The following is a 6,014-nucleotide window of genomic DNA, read 5'->3' as shown; positions in this document are numbered from 1 at the left end:
TTATCCCCCCCCCCAAATCCAAGCATTCTAATTGCCCCTGTGACCAATCTACTCTTTCTTCTATCATCCCTCTCTGCCTTTGTCTCCGTCTTCTCTTTTGTCCTGTAGGGCCAGATAGCTTTCTTTACCCCTTTACCTATATTTCTTATTTCCTAGTGGTAAGAACATTACAGTTGATCCTAACACTTTGAGTTCCAACTTCTTTACTTCCCTCCCTCTCCACCCCTTCCCTTTGGAAGGCAAGCAATTCAATATAGGCCAAATCTGTGTAGTTTTGCAAATGACTTCCATAATAGTTGTGTTGTATAGGACTAACTATATTTCCCTCCATCCTATCCTATCGCCCATTACTTCTACTCTCTTTTGAACCTATCCCTCCCCATGAGTGTCGACCTCGAATTGCATGCTCCTCCCCATGCCCTCCCCTCTATCCTCCCCCCCACCTTGCTTGTCCCCTTGTCCCCCACTTTCCTGTATTGTAAGATAGGTTTTCATACCAAAATGAGTGTGCATTTTATTCTTTCCTTTAGTGGAATGTGATGAGAGTAGACTTCATGTTTTTCTCTCGCCTCCCCTCTTTATCGCTCCACTAATGAGTCTTTTGCTTGCCTCTTTTATAAGAGATAATTTGCCCCGTTCAATTCTCCCTTTCTCCTCCCAATATCTTTCTCTCTCACTGCTTGATTTCATTTTTTTTAAAGATATGATCCCATCCTCTTCAATTCACTCTGTGCACTCTGTCTCTATGTATGTGTGCGTGTGTGCATGTGTGTGTGTGTACTCCCACACAGTTCCCAGATACTGAAATGTTTCAAGAGTTACAAATATTGTCTTTCCATGTAGGAATGTAAACAGTTCAACTTTAGTAAGTCCCTTATGACTTCTCTTTGCTGTTCACCTTTTCATGGTTCTCTTCATTCTTGTGTTTGAAAGTCAAATTTTCTTTTCAGCTCTGGCCTTTTCATCAAGAATGCTTGAAAATCCTCTATTTCATTGAAAGACCAATTTTTCCCCTGAAGTATTATACTCAGTTTTGCTGGGTAGGTGATTCTTGGTTTTAGTCCTAGTTCCTTTGACTTCTAGAATATCCTATTCCATGCCCTTCGATCCCTTAATGTAAAGGCTGCTAGATGTTGTGTTATCCTGATTGTATTTCCACAATACTTGAATTGTTTCTTTCTAGCTGCTTGCAATATTTTCTCCTTGACCTGGGAACTCTGGAATTTGGCCACAATGTTCCTAGGAGTTTCTCTTTTTGGATCTCTTTCATGCGGTGTTCTGTGGATTCCTTGAATATTTATTTTGCCCTCTGGTTCTAGAATCTCAGGGCAGTTTTCCTTGATAATTTCATGGAAGATGATGTCTAGGCTCTTCTTTTGATCATGGCTTTCAGGTAGTCCCATAATTTTTAAATTGTCTCTCCTGAATCTATTTTCCAGGTCAGTTGTTTTTCCAATGAGATATTTCACATTATCTTCCATTTTTCCATTCTTCTCTCTTTGTTCTGTGATATCATACTTTCTCGCAAAGTCCTTAGCCTCCATCTGTGCCATTCTAGTTTTGAAAGAACTATTTTCTTCAGTGAGCTTTTGAATCTCCTTTTCCATTTGGCTAATTCTGCTTTTGAAAGCATCCTTCTCCTCATTGGCTTTTTGAACCTCTTTTGCCAATTGAGTTAGGCTAGTTTTCAAGGTGTTAATTTCTTCAACATTTTTTTGGTTCTCCTTTAGCAGGGAGCTGATCTGCTTTTCATGCTTTTCTTTCATCTCTCTCATTTCTCTTCCCAGTTTTTCTTCCACCTCTCTAACTTGATTTTCAAAATTCCTTTTGAGCTCTTCCATGGCCTGAGCCCATTGGGTGGGCTGGGACACAGAAGCCTTGATTTTTGTGTCTTTGCCTGATGGTAAGCATTGTTCTTCCTCATCAGAAAGGAAGGGAGGAAATGTCTGTTCTCCAAGAAAGTAGCCTTCAATAGTCTTATTTCTTTTCCTTTTTCTGGGCATTTTTCCAGCCGGTGACTTGACCTCTGAATATTCTCCTCACACCCGCCTCGCCTCCTGGTCCTCCCAGCCACTGTTTGGGCTCTGAGATTCAAATGCTGCTTCCAGCCTTAGGGCTTTTGGTGGGGGCAGGGCTGCTATTCAGTGTGAGAATTAAGTTCAGGTGGTCAGGTCGGGGCAGGGCTGCCTCTCAGGCTCAGTTCCCTCAGGGGGTTTATGTACAGACCTTCCACAATGGATCCAGGCTCCCGCCCGCTTGGGGAGCCCCTGTCTGCAGCCGCCTCTCAGCTTCTACCTCCCGGGGGGGCCCAAATCATGGGGGCACCCCACTCCCCTCTCGACCCGCCAAAGAGACTCTCTCACTGACCCTCGTCACCTGTGGGCGGAGGGACTTTTGCAGCCACTGGAGATCCCGTCCCTGAAGCCTGCTGGGATCTCTACCTCTCGGTCTGGGCTGGGTTCCGCGTCTGCAGCATGACGGACCTTTTGTGAGAGGTTTGCAGGTCCCTCTGTGGGTGGAGGGACCCGCGTGGCCACTGGAGATCCCATCCCTGAAGCCCGCTCGGATTTTTTCCTCTCGGTGCCGCAGCCACTGCAGGGCTGCCCTCAGCTCCCAGTCCCGGCTCCCAGTCCGCAGCGTGAAGGACCCCCCTCGAGAGGTTTGCAGGTCCCTCCGGAACAGAAATCTCCCTCGCTCCAATATTCCGTGGCCTCTAGGTGCAGAATTCGCTGTGAGTTACTCCCCTGTAGCCGTTCTGTGGGTTGTGGGTTCGGAGCTATGTGTATGTGCGTCTTTCTACTCTGCCATCTTGGCTCCGCCCCCCCCCATTCTAATTTTTAAGGAATTATTTCTTCAGTTAAGTTTTGTACCTCCTTTTCCATTTGATCAATTCTATTTTTTAAGGAATTGTTTTCTTCAGTGGAGTTTTGTTTCCATTTTTTTTCATTTGCCCACTTGTATTGTTTAAAGAATTGTTTTCTTCCATCAATTTTTGTCATTCTTTCTCCAAGCTATTGACTCTCTCTTGCATAACTCTCATTAATTTTACCAATTTTTCTTCTATCTCTCTTATTTGATTTTTTAATTCCTTTTTGAGTTCTTCCAGGAAGGCTTTTTGGGCTTGAGAAAAATTCGTATTCCCCTTTGCGGTTTCAGACTTTATTTGATTTATTGCCAATATTGTCCTCTTCTGAGTTTGTGTTTTGATCTTCCTGTTACCGTAGTAATTTTCTATGATCAATGTTAATTTTTCCTTTTTGCTCAGTTTTTGCCTATTTTGTTGCTTTTAAAGTTGAGCTCTCCTCTTGGGGTACGTGGAACACTGTCCTAAACTTCTTGTGGCGGGAACCAGGAGACTTCTCACTGTGTCCTCAGGTGCTGGAGGTTGGCTCATTGCACTGGGGTGGCCCAGCTTAGTCATGTTTCTTTTGTCTGGTTTCCTGGGTTGGCAACTTGCCTTCTGTGCTGGGCCTGGAGACCTTGCAGTTGGCTTGCTGTGCCACTGGCCTGCTGAGCCAAGACCATGAGGCCTCAGTTGCTGATCTGTGCTGGGGCTAAAAGCCTCCAACTGGCTTTCCCAGACACCATCTGTGCTGGGCTGTGCCCCCTTTTTACCCAAGTGAAACAGACCTTTCCTGAAATCCTTCTAAGTCATGCTAAGTCGGAAAATTGTTTCACTCCACCTTTTTGGAGGTTCAGTCTCTCCAGAATCTTTTTAGAGGCTTTATTTAATGCTGTTTCTGAGGGAAGCAGAGGACTCCAACAACTTCCTGGCTTTTCTCCACCATCTTGGCTCTGCCTTCAGAGCTCCCTATTTTTTTAAGCTGCCCTGGTTTAGAAAAATGACTCACTGTGACTTTTTTTTTTAACTTTCTCAATGATGATTCAACATAGCACATTTTTACGTTGTTGAGGAAGAAGAGTATTGGGTGAGCTGGGCAATAATGATGGCTCTCATTCTGCCATCTTTACTCTTTCTCTTTGTGAGGTGTTTTTGAATAAGGTAAACATTTGTGTGGTATGATTTGGAAACAACTTTGTGTGTTCTTTAACAATTGATAAACATACACACTTTCTGATAAGACACACCATGAATGAGAAAATATGAATAACTTTATCAATAATTTATATGGCAAACTATCAATCAAATTATATGGTAAACAATTTAGGAAAACCACACTTTGAGATAGCTAGATGGTACAGTGGAGAAAGTACTGGACCTGGTGTCAGGAAGACCCCAGTTCAAATCCTGTCTCAGACATTTGCTAGATGTGTGACCCTGTGATGTCACTTAACCTGTTTCCTCAGCTGCAAAATGAACATAATAACAGCACCTACCTCCCAGAGTTGTTATGAGGATCAAATTAGATAATATTTGTAAAGCACTTACAGTGCCTGGCATATAGTAGGTAACAAATAGATGCTGTTTCCTTCCTTCCTCTTAAAGTTAAAACTATAAAAAAACTCAACTGAGTCTCCAGATACCAACTTGTGACTAGAGTGTGACTGACTGGCTCATGAGTTCCCTACACTTGAGATTAGAATATGTCCATCTTCACTAGAGGGCAGTACTGATTGATTTAAAGAGACATCTGACCTTAAGCTGGGCAGAGAAAGAACCTTGTCAAAGTCTAGTATGAAACAAGTTTATTGGAACCTCTGCAACTGAGGTTGGTGGTTTGTTCTCAGAGGGTATTGTGTGCACATTTTGACTAATGAAGCTTGGTTGCATGAATTGAGATGTCTAATGAGTTTTTCAATTACACTAGTTAGCATACGTATAGGTAAATCAGTTTAATAAGGATGGGACACTGTTAAAGGCAACTCATGAAGGAGATATAAAGGACATACTAGCCAAGAACTGATTTCCAATATTTCCTTTTAGACTTACAAGGCACTGACCAGGGATAGAATTAAATTTCTTAGCAAATTGCACTTCCAACCACAGGGGTAAGGTGAACGTCTTCTGCTAAGACTTTCTCTCTTCTCCATGGAGAGCAGGATAATGAAAACAGTAAGTAAAGGCCAAACAAGGATTTGTTTAACAGTAGGCCAACTGATCTACTAGCCAAGTGCATATGATTCTTGCCACGTTCTCTAACCAATATGAAGATTTTTTAAGGATGGAGAAGATAGTGCAAAAAACCAGCACCTATGACAGAACTTGACTAGCTCAATTTTTTTTTAAGATTTTGCTCAGAAACCAAAAGAAATAGATGCTTTCTGGCTGTTAAGAATGTATCAATCAGGTGGTAAAGTTGCCTGCCTTGATTCTGCCAAATCATGAAGCCTTAGGGATAGCTAGTAAGGAGAGAGGCTTGTTTAAACTATTAAAACTCAGGCAGCACAAGGTAGAGTATTATCATAAAATATTCTCCTGCACTGGATTTTCCATGCTTGAGAATGCAATTACCTACTCCATACCAATGAAAGTACATCAATTGTCATTGAAAAAAACATGGTAGAATGGGTATCTGTGCATTTGAGTGAAGACATAGAAAGACCCAAATCATACAAATGAAGGATTATGGATTTAAGCAGATCAGAATAACGACAAAACTGAATTTCTCTAACTTTTAGGAGAGGCATAAATTGTGGAGTCTGTTGTGATAGCCTTAAGACTATGCAAGGATGTGAGCACCAGGACAAAATATTCGTAGCAACCCTACCAGGTACATACATACAGGTACATATAAAGGGCAAAATGATAGGAATCAAGGCAATTTTAGGAATTGTGGACAAGGCAGAACAAGTCACATAATGAACAAGGCCCTACTTGGGTATAGGTATGGTTCAAACGAAGAGAGGAATAACCTCTGCAACTAGTCATGACAAAGCATCAGAATAGGTAAGAAACAGTAGGAATTTTCCACCCCCTAGACCTCAAAGTCAATCAAAATGAAGCTAGCGTCAGAGCTCTGATAAAGAGGTCTAATTTTCCTATTGGGATTCACCAGTTCCCTTGCTAGGCTCCAAAAGGGGGAGAGTTGTCCCATCTGGGATTCATAATTAGG

Source organism: Notamacropus eugenii, chromosome X (assembly GCF_028372415.1).
Source record: "Notamacropus eugenii isolate mMacEug1 chromosome X, mMacEug1.pri_v2, whole genome shotgun sequence".
NCBI lineage: Eukaryota > Metazoa > Chordata > Mammalia > Diprotodontia > Macropodidae > Notamacropus > Notamacropus eugenii.
The sequence above is the reverse complement of the archived record's forward strand: the minus strand, read 5'-3'. Positions refer to the sequence as shown.